This window comes from Vitis riparia, chromosome 12, assembly GCF_004353265.1.
Source record: "Vitis riparia cultivar Riparia Gloire de Montpellier isolate 1030 chromosome 12, EGFV_Vit.rip_1.0, whole genome shotgun sequence".
NCBI classification, from domain to species: domain Eukaryota; kingdom Viridiplantae; phylum Streptophyta; class Magnoliopsida; order Vitales; family Vitaceae; genus Vitis; species Vitis riparia.
In genome coordinates this window covers 1,018,842-1,034,660 of record NC_048442.1, presented here as the reverse complement: position 1 = coordinate 1,034,660, position 15,819 = coordinate 1,018,842, and the positions used below count along the sequence as shown (strand labels likewise).

The following is a 15,819-nucleotide window of genomic DNA, read 5'->3' as shown; positions in this document are numbered from 1 at the left end:
TGCACTTTATCACATAATTTTTAAAAAATATTGGAATTTAAGAATTAAAATGACAAATGACCTTTTTATATTAAATCCTTTATAATTCCATGCTAGGGATGACAATGGAGTAGGTTTTTTTGGGTACCCACCCCGTCCTGCCCCTAGTGGGACGGGTATGAGTTTTAAATAAACGGGTTTGGGACAAGTTTGGAATTTTTTTTTTAAACTCAGGACGGGTTCAAGTATTACCTTGTCCCCCGCCCCGCCCCGCCCAAATTATATATAAAATTAATTTTTTAATTTAATTTTTATTTTTCTATTTTTAATATATAGATAATAATAAAATACTTTTTAATAAAATAACTTATAAAAATTATAATAATTTAATTATTTATACAATATATTTATTTTAATGTAATTAAAAATTTTAAAAGTTTTTTTTTTAAATTAATTTTTTTTAAAAAATAATTTAAAAAAAAAAAAAGTTAAAATGGGGCAGGGCTAGCCAGTTTAATTTTTTTTAATGGGACAGGAATGGGAATTATTTTGAATAAATGGGTCAAGGTTGGGATGGGGTGACCCACCCCATTGCCATCCCTAATCATGTTGGAAAGTGAATTTTTTTTGTCATGGAAATTGGTGAAAGTTTTTAATGTAGTAAGCAAATAAAATATCAAACCTCTATACGAACACTTAAACATATCAACAAAAGAAAAACTTTATATTATACCTCTTACATGCCTAAGTGGCACTTGGTCATTTACTCTCAACTCTTGAGTGTATACTCTTGAATGCCTCAATTTAATTTAAGATACTCTTTAAGGCTTCAATTTTAAAATAAAATAAAAATGTGTTTTGTGAGTATGTCTTAAAGTTAATTGTTAATAGCATTTATATGTGATTTTAAGATGCCTTTAAAACCTTTATTTACTTTGATAGTATCATATATATCATGTCAATAGACTACTACAAATATTGTATATAATGATGTTCTCTTCCTTGACACTTTTAAAAGACGTAAATATTTGGTATGATTTATACCTTACATTGACGCCTAGTAGAGAACCAAGTAATAATTGCACTTTATGGAATGAGTAATGGTGTTTATAAACCATGGGGCTTATATATAAAGGTACTATCTATTAAGTCATGTGAAATAATTAAAATATAATTTGGATCAAGACAAATCACTTATACTATTGAATCTTATGAGCTTATTCATGTATCAAATGATTTTGATTTAATCAAGATTATCTTTGAGGAATCAACATATATTATTGTTTAGGTCAATGTAATGATTGAATTAAAGATGCATTTAGATGTTGTTTGTTGTTTGTTTTTTTTTTAAATAAAATAAATAAATTGGTGAAAGTAACTTGCTTTCTTATGTTAGATAGTTTGTTTTTTAATTCATTTATTTATTTATTACATACTTTTTTAAAATAATTATTGAATGGAAAAGGTTATAATATTTGACTTTTTTCTTATTGTTAAAAGTGACGTATTGATTTTCTTTACTTCTTAATTTTTAATAGAAATAAAATATTGAAAAAACAAACTTAATATTTAACATCATTAAGTACTATTTAGTCTTAAATTCTATTTAGAATTAAGCTTGTTATCAAATAATGAAGTTAAAATGATTTTGATGGTTATGTTTTGACTAATATTAGTAAGACACTAATTTATATTCAAGAGTATTAAATATTCTCAATTATATATCATAAAACCTCATATTCTTGTTGAAGGTAAATAAAAAATAAAAACCAATTTTATAAACAAATAAATCACTCTTTCCCCAAAAAATATCAAGTTCTTCCATGAAACAATAAATAATTGTTTTCAAAATAATAAAACCAAATAAGCAGGTACCATGGCAAGATCTCCAAATTCCTTAAAAGAACAAACATGGAAAATCCAGGTCCTACAAAATTGTTTATAAAATTTTTTGAAAATTCTTAATGTTTTAATCTTCTATAAAATTTCTGCTTTGCTCTACCCTCATCTCCTTCCACTCATGTTTTATTTGGCTTTAGAAAATTAAGGGGAAATAATAGAGAGAAAATAGAGAGAAAAAGTATAGAGGAAGAGAAAGTGAAAAAAATAAAAATATATATGTATATTTAAAGTACTCAAAAATTATTTTTATATAATACTCAAAATTCATTTTAATTATTCAACTCTTTTATATAAAGATTAAATAATTTGAAAATATATAAAGTTTTAACTAAATTTAATTATATTTGATAAAAAAATCATTTTGGTTAAAAAAATTTCTTTCCTCAATATTTTCCGAGAATCAAACATAACATTTACATTTTCTGTAAAAAAATTGGAGTCCGGCTAATTGGAGGGGCTGAGAATTTTCTTGAGGATTAAATCTAGCCTTCCTAGAAACTTCAACTTAATGTGACAAGTTTGTCAATATTTTCACCATGAAAAACCAGAACCACCTCATGATTCCCACCTAATTGCTTGACAACATATGTGGTTTGAACAAGTAGTCCTAGTCTCCATCTACGTACAATCCCGGCGATCTCTTTGTTGGGTCTCTAATTATATGACTCTTCCATGTGAAAAGAAAGCACCCTTTCAAAGCTAAAAATGGAAAAACATTTAATTTTGTGGGCAAGCAAAATGGTTTAAGTCCAAGTCAAGGTCAATACAAAATTTTGTTCAATGGCCAAACAGAAGAGACAGTAGGACGAGGCATCCTTGCAAGTTGAATCTTGATGTGTCGAATTCTAGGAAAGCCTTTTTCTATTTTACTCAGAAACAAACAGGAAAACAAGTAGCTAGATCCTATGGCTAAACATATGCTGCTCATCTCCTCCCTTGTAATTCTATCAACAACAACCCGGCATGGAGTCCATGCAGTTGAATTTTTTGTCACCAATAATGCAGGAAACAGCGCCGGTGGCATCCGATTCAGTGACAAGATCGGTGTTGAATACAGCAGGCAGACACTAAAATCCGCCACTGATTTCATATGGACGATCTTCCAACAAAACACCAAAGCCGATAGGAAGGAGTCCGTGCAGAATGTTACTTTGATCATTGAAAATGGAAATGGGGTGGCGTTTTCTTCCAACAGTGAGATCCACCTCAATGCCAACTACCTTGGAGAGTACTCCAGTGACGTGAAGAGGGAATTCACTGGAGTTATTTACCATGAGATGACACACATTTGGCAGTGGAATGGCGAAGGACAGGCCCAGGAGGTCTGATAGAGGGAATTGCAGATTTTGTGAGGCTGAGGGCTGACTTGGCCCCAAGCTTCTGGGTACAACCGGGGCCAGGTGATCGCTGGGACCAGGGCTACGATGTGACGGCCCTGTTTCTGGACTACTGCAACAGTCTTAGAGATGGATTTGTAGCAGACCTCAACAAGAAGATGAGAGAAGAGTACGATTCAGACTTCTTTGTGGAGCTTCTGGGGAAGACCGTTGATCAGCTCTGGAGGGATTATAAGGCTCAGAATGAAACAGGGCATGTAGGTGGGACATTGTATGAGTGTGTAGCTATTTTTTATGCATAATGTTTGGCAGAATGTTAATTGTTTTGTTGTTTATAAATTGAACACTTGAAGTAAATAGAGAAGCAGATTCTGCCTTCATAGGCTTTCACTAGAACTCGAACCCCTATAATTAGCCATAATTGCCCCTCTATGGTGGAAAAAAGAAATTATTCTAAACAACTTTTTGATATTGCTTTTTGGTGGTATTAGGCTTGATTAAGAATGTCATGGGAAAAAATGTTATGAGGTACCATGTTGTGATGTATGTCAATAGACTTAATTCTTTGGTGACAATGAGTGTTTCCATAGATGTTCTAGGTTTGGACTAGAGAAATAATCTCTTCGAGATAGCCATGTACACTCCAACAAGGGTGTCTCACAATGTCATGGTACATTTGGAATAGGAAATGTCTTGGTTCCTGATAAAGTATTGGAAGATGAGCTCTTGTAATTTTTAGGGTAGCCTAAGAAGGTAGTCTCTTTGGTCCTATGATGAGATATTACCAAATCTTAAAATTCAAAATATCCCATTTACATGTATATATATGGTTGACCACCTTAAAATTTTTCATTAAAATTAAATGAATGCAACTAGAATCCCTTCTAATTTCACATTCCTCGAGTTACCCTAGAAACTTCAAGGTAGATGTATTATAGTCAATATTTGCTTTAGTATCTCCAAACAAGAATTGTTTTCAATTTGGTTACTCAATACCTCAATCAAGTCAACTTCATACATATAGCATGCTATTAGGATTAGTATATCTACAAGGTCATCCAATAGTTTAAGTTACATACTCCCATAATCTAGTCTCTTTTAAGATAATTCACTTGAAGAAAACTCATTAATTTTGAAGCAAGATACACATAAGCCTTATGGACAAAGAAAGTAATGACATTTTTAGATTTCTTTAACAAAAGAACTTCAGTTTAATTTTCATCGACTTTATAGTTAAAATTTGGGAAATAGCATCATTCAAAGGGAGTGCATGTTCTTCACTACTTCATCCTACCTTCCAAACCTTATATTTAGAAGCACCTACATTAATTCCACTCCAACATCTTAGCAATGGCAATGGAAATGGTCCAGGTCTCCTGCCAAGAGGACCCAAACAATGTCATGCTTCACTTTCAAGCATAGATGACCTTCATTTCTTATTTGCAACCCTAAGAGTCTTCTCATCATAACCATCATCTCTCATCTTTGATTAGTTATGAGGAATCTCAAAAGATTGTTTCTTTTCTTCAACAACTGCAAATGAATAAACAAGATGTTTGATTAAACTTATACTTCAATCTATGAACTAGAAAAATAGTCAAAATCAAATTAGAAAAACATAAGAGAATTTCAAATTTTAAGAGTTTATAAATAGAGAATAATTCTTTCAAAGACCACAAAAAAAAAAAAAAAAAAAAAAAAAACTATCCTGAGTGCATACCATGTGGTCCTACCACTAAGAGGAAAAGGCTCCATACGGTCCTACCACAAGGATTTTTGACATATATAAATGCACATACACAAATGCATATACATGCAAATACATGCATGTATATATTAAATGAAAGGAGTTTAAAGATACTTAGAACTAGATATATCACTATAAGACAATTTCCTACATCAACCATGCGTATTTTAAGAGTATACTTTTGTACTTTCTCTAGATTATGATTTAAACCAATCATTTTCTTTTTGGAATATGTAAATTTTGATTGAAATATAATTTACTAATTATAGAACATTTAATTATCAAGGTTTCAATGTAAATCAAATTTATGGACACTCATAAAGCATATAGCAAGAAATTTCATTACCTTCAAAATTATCTGTTGGATTTTCATTGGGCCCATGAATAACATTGTTCAAGAGGATCAATTTTTTGGACACTCATAAAGCATATAGCAAGAAATTTCATTACCTTCAAAATTATCTATCGGATGTTCACTGGGCCCATGAATAACATTGGTCAAGAGGATTGCTTGATCTTCGCATTTTCCTACCTTCCAAACCCTATATTTTAAAGCATAAACATCACTCCAACTTTAAAGCATAGGCAATGAAAAAGGCCCTGCATTTTCACCAAGAAGACCCTAGCAATTCCATGCTTCACATCTAGGCCTAGTTGTTTCCTTCTTGTTTTCATCCTCATGATCTTGTTTGTTATCATTTTTTAGTCGAGTGAATATATTGAGCTCCTCATGACTCTTGCATTTTAGGAGAAAAATAAGGCTTGGTTCCATATAGATTTATTTGAAGAATTTCATCAAATCGATCCATGGGAGTATGAGTCTAAGATTGCTAAAGTTGCTTCCTAGATTATAAATTGGATTACAAACTAAAAAAATAAAAGCATACACTAATTAAAGAAAACACAGGTAGAACACTTCCAGTAATAGAGTACTCAAAATTTCCTTCTTAGGCTTTCAATAATGCCTTCTATAAGGGAGTTCGGGCTGGAAATCAAACCTCCTAATTTGTAAGGAATATTTTAGCTTTAATTTGTAAGAAATTATGTTTAGCTTTTGCAAGGAATCTTTTAAACTGTGTATGAAATCTTGTTTAGCTTTTCAATACAGCATGAGTTTGTTAGGTGCTCCCCTTCACAATCTTCCTAGTCATTCCAGTCGTCAAAATCCTTGTTGTCTTAATAGCAATGGGTGTGTCATGTCTATTGTTGATAAGTGCTCTATGGATGTCATAATCCTCAAATGTGGTTAACAAATATTTATTTTATTTTTCCCAAAAAGACTAATGATTTTCATGAACTTCCTTTTGATAGTTTGGCAATGGGACTATATGTACTAATTTGAAATAAATTTTTAATAGGTAAGGAGCAATTGATGCCTTTTTCTTCTACATGGCTATGATCCAATAAGGTCTTAATTACCTTATTATTATTCATTAAGGCTCAAGATGAAGATGACCTCTCAAAGAATCACCTAGCCCATAATAAGCAATAATTGCCCATCCATGGGAAAAATAACTATTCTAAATAGCTTCATTATGTTGCTTTTTAGTGTCAATGAGCTTAATTAAGATTGTCACCAACAAGAATATTATGAGGTACCATAATATTTGATTCTTTTCCTTATGAAAATAAGGAGTCTTTTGCATTGATGTTCTTGGTTTGGACTTGATAGAAATATACTTACACAAAATACACATACACTCCAACACTTGTACTATGATGGTACTTTAGAATACACTCCTACTAGTGTTAGAAAATTTGCTCATGTAAGAATGATATGTATTGATGCACATTCTTATATTTCTTTTTTCTCATGAGAATAATCCTTTTGCATTTTGAAAAAAGATTATCATGGACCAATCAAAGTTAAAGGTTGATTTCATTGGGAATTAATACTTGTTTCCGACAAGGTAATTATATATACACAAAAGTTTACTTATAACAATCATCAAATAAATTTGATATTAAATATATAAATGGTGTAAATTTATTGACAATTAACCATAAAAGAAGTTTAATCATAGAAAAACAAACCATTAAGCTATTGTTTCGGTATACTTTCCATTTTCTCTTTTTTTTAAAAAAAAACCAAAAGTAGTAATAACTTACATATAAAATGTTAAGTTCAAACTTATGTTGTGCTCTTCAAAATTACTTTAAAAATTCTTGAAATTTGAACAAGTAAAAAAAATTAAATTAAACTTTGATTATGTTTACAACAATCTTGAAAAAATATTATTTATTTAACATATGTCTCAAACATTCTTGTACTTTATCTAGAAGTTACTATTATTTTCTATCTTAACAAAACAAAAAACAAAAAAAAAAAAAAAGTGTATCCAAACGACATCTAAATTCAAAAGGAAAAAAACTTAGAAATTATTCATGAGATAAATGCTCACAAATATGTCTTTTCACAATTTGTAAGGGAAAAAATGTTCTCTAAATGATCAACACTTTCTCACCTAAAACATGAATTCTAAACTAAGGACTACATTTTTCCAATGACTAGGTCATTTTTTCTCGTTGGCATGCTTCTAAAGAAATTTTCATGCCAACTTATATGAAGGAAGATAAGTTGGAAGCTTCATAATTCCATATTTTCATTCCTAATTTACAAGAAGTAAATAAGATTTTCAATAATTTTATTTTAATGTATTTTACATTTATCAACTCCATAAAAACATAATACTACATTTACATCAAAACTTAACCATTCTTATTGATTCGGAAAATAAGTCTTCTTAGAAAATCTCATCGACCTAAACAAGAACTCATTTGATGTGGATTTAAGCAACTTCCTAAATAAAAACTCCTTCAATGGGGATTTATTTTGAAGATTTACGTTTGATTGACTCAAACAAAAATCTTGACTGTGGATTTATTTTTAATTTATTTATTAGAAGAGATACATCTAATGGACCCACAGGACGACCAAGTCTCAAATTGCTAAAGCAATGTCCTAAATAAAAACCCCTTCATGTGAACTTATTTGAAGAGTTACATTTGATAGGCTAAAACAAGAACTCTTTGATGTGCATATATTTAAAGAGTTACACCCAATCAACTCATAAGACAATATGTCTCAAGTTCATTCATTATCATTTTCCCTCAAACATGAACTCCTTTGATGTGGATTTATTTGTAAGAGTTACCTCTCATCAACTCATAATATACTATCATTGTCTCTCAACTTAATGATGTGAGCTCCTAATACCTCAATGCAAGACAAATAAAAACTCCATTCATGTAGATTTATTTGTAGAATTTATATTTGATTAACCTAAACAAGAACTCCTTTGATATGGATTTATTTAAAGAGTTGCATATAACCGACCCATAGAAGGTCTTGAGTTCATCCATCATCATTATCTCTTAAACAAGAACTCGTGTTGATTTATTTGAAGACTTACATTTGATAACCCATAAGACATTATTATTGTCTCTCAACTCAATAACACTAGTTCCTAATTAATGACAAGGTGCAAAGCAAAACAAGAGCTTGTTAGATGTGTTTTCAATTTGAAGAGTAACATTTGATCGACCTAAGAGACTATGGAGTCTCAGCTTGCTAAAGCAACATTCTAGATCTAGACGCACTTCAAAATATTGATGCTTTTCATTAATAAATGTAAACAAACAAACAAAATGTTCCATCAAAATACTATTAGTCATCATGATATAAAGAAAAAAGACCAAAATTAAATTAAAAAGATAAAGAGTATTTCAAAATTTTAGAGTCTATAACTAGAGACAAAAAATAAGAAAAAAGAAAAAAAAATGTATAGTTCACCCGCATGTGTGTGTCATATGGATTTTGGACATTTAAGTAAACACGTGTATACACACACACAAACATATATTTTTATTGTGAAAATTGTTAGTAAAATTTTTATTTTGAAAATTATTGTTCCGAAAGTGCTGAGAATTTTCACTACCAAAATTATTTATTTGATTATTGTTCATTGGTCAATTGTTGAGTTGATTGAAATTGCCTTGATTTTTCTTTTAATTGATGTTTTGAACTACAATATTTGTTGAGTCTTGTAGGAACACCATTTGTTATATCTAAATAATTCTCTTGAATCAATAACATACGTTTAAATTCTCCTATCCTAATTTCAAAAATACCTCTAGACTTTTAAATTCTCCTATAATAATTTCACCAATACCTCCAAGTTTGGTGCTGATAGATGTCACAAAGGATTCAGTCTCAAGACTCAGACCACTTAGGATATGCTTGATTTGCTCTTCCTATGGTATCAAATGGCCAACTATCGCCATTTTGTCCACAAACCCTTGCATTTTTACCAAGTATCTAGTCATTGAAAGTGTACCTTGTTTTGTAGATTGAAGTTGAATTCGATGCTGCTTAATTTTTGCTCTAGATTGAGAGGAGAACAACTTTTCCAAGTAGTCCCAAGCTGCAAACCAGGTTTAATAGTAATGAGAAAATCTATAATTCAGAATTGTCTGATCATGCCCTTTTCGTCACAGATAGAGGATTAATAGTATTGAAGTTTGGGAGAATTTTTGGAGAAGAAACTATGATAAAGCTTGACATGATCTTCTAAATCATACTTCATTTATTGTGAGAATTTGAGATACCTATAATAGATAACTTGCGTTGATCAAGCTTAACACTGAGAAAATGGTCAAGAGGATTTGATGGAAGCTAAGGTGGCTAGGCTAATTGAATTTCAACAGCTAGATTATTGTAAAGTGTGATTAAAGGGTCAAAGCTTAACCCTAATTGATATTCATCCACGTCAATATATAGTACATCAAGCAAACCTAATTAAGGGAAAACCATGAGTTTAGGAAACAATCCTAAACAATGCCGTGAGTTTAGGAAACAATCCTAAACAATCCTAAACAATAGCAACTACTTTCCTAGAATATATCATAACATCTCAACACCCTCCCTCAAGTTGGAGCATGAGGTTCAAAAATGCCCAACTTGGCAAGAAGATAATCAAATTGTTTCTTTCCAAGAGCCTTTGTAAAAATATCCGCCAATTGTGTAACAGTAGGAACATATGACAGAGCAATCAAGCCAAGGTAGTCTTCTGCTTCATGCGATATTTGCATCTTTATCAGAATCAGTCATGCCATTGATCTCATGGGCTACATCAGCTCACAAAGCATGGACCAAACTGGCCACCATCTATGTCAATCAATCTCGGACAAGAATTATGGACCTTAAAATTACCTTGCTGAGGTTACCAAAGGCTCAAAATCTGTCAGAGTATATGCAAATAGTCCAAATTATCAAAGATGAACTGGCCATCATTAATGTTCCTATTGATGAAAGCAATCTTATCAGTAGGTACTTCGCAACCTTAGTTTAGATTTCAAAGAAATATCTGTTGCCATACTATCAAGAGACACATCAATAACCTTTGCAGAGCTCCATAACAGACTTGTGGAACATGAAGGTTTCCTTAAGCTCGAGGAAAAGCATTGAGGAATTCTATCGCTACTAACTACTCTCAACATAATGACGCAATTACAAGTTTTGTGGCAATCAATTCTTTAATAAGGACAATCATTCTTCTTCTCAGATCAACAACCATGTTATTGGTGCTTAATCTTTCAGCGCCAATCAGAATCGACATCACCTAAATAAGAACTAGAAGCCTCAAGTCTTGCCAATACAATGATAAGGCATGTCATACAGCAAAGCAATGCTACAAAATTTGAAAGCCTCCCAACCCCATGGCTTAAATAACTAAAATTGGTTAATGAAATACTGAAGCATCTCATCACATTACCTTCAACCTCAATAATCTGTTAATCCCACTTAGAACATAATGAAGGTGATGATATTTTGTTGGGCAATGGTAAGAGCATTCCTATAACACACATAGGTTCTGTTTCTTTAAAAACTCCTTCCAAAAACTTTACCTCAATTTTCTTCGTACTCCTTCCATTAACAAAAACTTAGTATTCATTTCTTAACTTTGCAAACACAATAATACATAGTTGAATTTTTTTTCCTAGTTGCTTTGTTGTTAAGGATATGAGCACAAGGGCACTACTAATATGAGGAACAAACAAGGGAAATGTCTATTTGTGGCCTTCAACCTGACCTATCCGCCATTATCACCCCACAAGCTATGACTGGAATAAGAATGTAGAATCACAACTGGCATAGACTTTTAAGACATCCATCCACCAAAGTCTTTTCTCATCTTTGTTCTTCCAAACTTTTACTTTTCTCCTCCAATATCACAAGCTCTATGCATTTTCGCTCTTGCTCATGCAATAAAAATCATAAATTATCTTTTGGTGTCTATTCTTTCTAGCTCCAAACCCCTAAACTTGATTTATATTCTTTCTAGCAAGAGAATATGAATAAGGGATCAAGTAAATGGGGATTATATATAATCGATGAATAGAAAATACTTGTAGACAAAAAAAATTGGATTCAAAGGAAATCAATAAATGGAGAGGCTAGGGTTTTTTGAATCAAGCCAAGGTGGAATTGATCGATCTGATACAAGCTCAATTAGATCTCCCTATTAAGTGAGCTCGGTTGGAGAATAATTCTATAAAAGCTATAATTTGAACACAATAGCAATTCAGTAGTCCTACAACTTTGTATTGAGTTTATGCGCAATGTAAAGTGAAAAAACCAAGGATTCAATTAATTATCATAGATGAATGCAGTAACAAGAAAACTTCTCTCTCTTAACATCTCCATTTTAGAGCCAAGCTAGCCCACCAAAACTATGGACTAGGACACTTAGGACCTCCACATTAAGCCTTAAGAAGATTAGAAGGAACTTTACTTGCATACATGTGTCATGCACCCCCAAAATCTATCTTTAAATAAACACACACAAAAATAATAAATAAATAAATAAAGGGCTAAAAAAAAAAAGAAGGAAAGTTATGTTGTCAACTTTCACACAAACTTGTTTGATATTGCTAATGACAATTTGGTGCATATACTTATTACAAGATTTGAACTAGAATAATCCTCTGAAACTGCATTCTGAACTCATTCTATTGGTTTTTCTTTTTTCCTTTTTTACCTTATAATTTCTGCAGATACCACCCCCTTAAAAAAGTGAAGGAGTTGAATAGAAAGAAAGATATTGTGTGCCTTATCTTATCATATCCTCCTATGAATTCAGCTAACAAAGAGAGACACAAGAACTGGGTTTGGGATGTTTTGAAGATAAATCACAAAGTAAGGGAAATGGAAACATTTTCAATCCAGCCAAAGACGAGTTTTTCAGAGCTATCTTCTGAAATCACTACACTGCTGGATCATTCACTCGATGATATTGAAGCTTATGTTCCACCAATGATCATTGAGAATATGTGTGAGAAAACTTTGCAAGTAACAGAGCCTGATGAATAATTACGGAATTTGGCTGTTAATTTTGCTACTCGCCAAATTCTAGAAGAAATAGAAAATCCTAAGGTCCGGAGGATCAGGATTTCAGGAAGAGATGGGATCAGAGTAACATCAGCAGTGAAAGATCTACCACAGATACGAAAAAGGTTTAATATCGTCATTCAGGTTGATGCCTCATCATATCCAAATATTAAAGGCATTGAAGAGAATATCGCAACACAATTAGGCTTCTCATTGGAAATTTGGCTGTTAAATAGAGTCTTAAAAAAACACCAGTTTCTTAATCTTTCTGGATGACCTTTATGAAAGGATCGATCTGTATGAAGTGGGAAGAAAATGGTGGAACTCAAAGAACATTCAAAAGATAGTTTGTTCGACTGGATCCCAGGAAGTTCATCAAAGAATGGCAGTGGATCGACAGATCAGGTTGGAGGATCATCTGTTATCTTGGGAATTATTTTGTTTGAATGTTGGCAAAATTGTGCATTCTTCAGGTTTCCAACATAGAGCCATAGATGTGGTTCAAAAGTGTTCTGGCCATTTACTTCTTGTTGCTCTAATGGCAAGAGCTTTAAAAATGGTCTTCGATGTCAGCAACTGGGAACATGCATCTCATATACTAAGCTTGTCGCACAGATCTCAGACGAAAGACAGAGTTTTGTATAATGCATTAGCTTTCATTCTGGGGCGTTCAGGTTCAGCAGATAAATGTGTAAACTACTGTGCATTTTACATGGAGAGGGAAGGAGTGGACAAAGTTGATTTGATTCAGGAGTGGATCAGACATGCGTTAATCAGCACATTTGATGAAGGAGAAGAGATTGTTCAAGATCTTGTCACTGCCTTCTTGTTAGAGAGTTTTCAGAATGGATATTTTGTCCAAATGCGAGATGAAATCCATGAGGTGTTAGTAAATTCACAATTTCTTTTGCAAGGTGGAAAGGGTCTTACTAAGGCACCAAAAGATGAGGCATGGGAGGAAGCCAGTGAAATCCATTTGATGAATAATAAATTTTCTAAGCTGCCAAAGAGTCCAAATTGTCCCAAACTCTCTGCATTGTTCTTACAAAAGAACCCTTCTTTGCGAGTTATTCCTCCACTTTTCTTTCAACATATGCCTATACTCCAAATCCTAGACTTGTCGCATACTAAAATAAGATCGTTACCACAATCTCTTTATGGGTTGGCACAACTGCAAAGACTCTTTTTGAGAGGCTGTAAACTCTTCATGGAGCTGCCACCTGAAGTCGGAAAACTCAGTAATCTTAAGGTGCTTGATCTTGAGGGGACTGAAATTATAAGGCTACCTGTGGATGTTGGAAAATTGACAAATTTAACTTGCTTGAAAATGTCGTTTTGTGGGGATAATGACAATAGAAAAGATAACCAATACTCAAACAGAATAATTCCTCAGGGTGTGATGTCCAATCTATTTCATTTGAAAGAATTAATCATAGATATGAATCCTAAGCGATGGAATGCCAATGTGGAAGAAATTGTAGAAGAAGTGTGCAACTTGGACCGGTTGGAGGCTCTTCAACTTTACTTTCCAGAAGTTCTACTTTTGAATAACTTGATGGATGGATCATCAATAAACCTCCTAGGAATGCACTTTAGATTTACTATTGGCAGCCATCTCAAGCCCATAGTATCCTGACTACCACTTGAAGCTATAGCTAAATTTGAAGAAGAAGAAAGATGCTTGAAGTATGTGAATGGTAAAGGTGTCCCAACCAAAATTGAGGAGGTACTTGAGCTCGCTACTGCATTGTTCCTGGATCGCCATTCAACTGCTACCAGTTTATCTGAGTTTGGAATTGAAAATATGAGGAATCTAAAAGTTTGTGTATTAGGCGAATGTGATGAGATTCAAACCATAACAGATGCAGACGAAGATGATGATGGAGGTGTTGTACTTAAATCACTAGAGTATTTGAATCTTTATTATATGAAGAATTTAAGGAGCATTTGGAAGGGCCACTTGGATGGTGTTCTCTATCACGTCTAAAAGCTTTGGTGCTGCATACATGCCCCCAATTGACTACCATTTTTACTTGGAATGAGGCTTTTTATCTCACTAACTTAGAGGAGCTTGTAGTTGAAGATTGCCCCAAAATTGAAAGCATAGTAGTGACTCATGATCCTACTGGTACTAAACCAATGTTGTGGACAAATTATTTATTCTCAAAGTTGAAGAAGATATCACTTCATTACATGCCTAAACTGGTCAGCATTTCCAATGGTCTACGCATTTCACCAATATTAGAATGGATGAGTTTCTATGATTGTCCAAGCCTCAAAACTCTTTCCCCAGAGGAAGTTCACAGTAATGAATTGAAAGTGATAATAGGAGGGGCAGAATGGTGGAGAGAATTGAAGTGGAACAAATCAGAATGGCTTCAGCCACCCAATCTGGATGCTATCTTTCATCCAATTGAACAGGACACATATTTCATTACACGTCTAGCAGAAATTAACGATCAACTTCGAGCTAGGATGCAAGAAACAGAGCTTTCTCAACAGTCAGGTTGTTTTTCCATTCCTCTTTTTCTTCAAAGATAAAACACTGATCTCCATTTTATCTTACTTACACTTGGTACATTGTCCTATTATATATTTGAACCTCTCTCCAAGGGTAAATGATTCATTATAGGATTTTAGATTGCTAGTTTTCGTCCAAACCCTTTATTTTCTTTTGATATGACTTCTTTAATTGCAAAATAATCTATGCCCACATGGACATTTGAATGAAGCATAAATTCTCAACAACATTTGTATTATCTGTGTCCAAGTTTCGTATTCAGCTGTCTCATTTTTGGTATTTTTTTTCTTGTCTATGAGGGACATGCAGGTCTTGGTGACTCCCTGAAGGCTCCAACCGTCCAGGATGGAACAAGCTCAAAGCAGAAGCAAGTTACTTAGCTTTACCTAATATGTACTATTAAGCTTAAGTTACATATTATGGCTAATTTCCCAACAACGGTTGATTGTCTTAAGTGGCATTTGTTTTTTTGGCTTAATTCTAAATAGAACTTATATTTAACTTAATACTAAATAATTCTTAATAGTATTAAGTATTAAGATGTTTATTTTTTTTCATATTTTATTCCTATTTAGTATTAAGCTATTTGTTTTTTTATATATATACTAAAAACCAATATCTTAATATTTTAATGTATTAAAAAAATTTTAATTTAACGTATTTCTAAAAAGTTCAAAATAATAAAATTGTTATAATAAATAATTTATCATTATCATTTTTACAAAAAATAATTAATATATTTATTTTTTATATAATTAAAATAAAATATTTAAACTTAATAATCTGAAAAATAATGGATTGATAAAATCTAAATCAAATTGAAGAAAAAACATAACAATTCAAGTTCATATTTTCAAATATCCAAAGACATCACATTTTATGCTAATATCTAAACATTGTATTTCTTACAATGGTAAAAAGCTAAAAATGACAAATTAACTAA

At 32.2% G+C, this 15,819-nt stretch overlaps 1 pseudogene; it reads left to right on the top strand.

Moving 5' to 3' along the window:
* Positions 1 to 2,786: 2,786 nt before the first annotated feature.
* Positions 2,787 to 3,520, top strand: LOC117926784 (annotated as a pseudogene).
* The last annotated feature ends 12,299 nt before the right edge of the window (positions 3,521 to 15,819 follow it).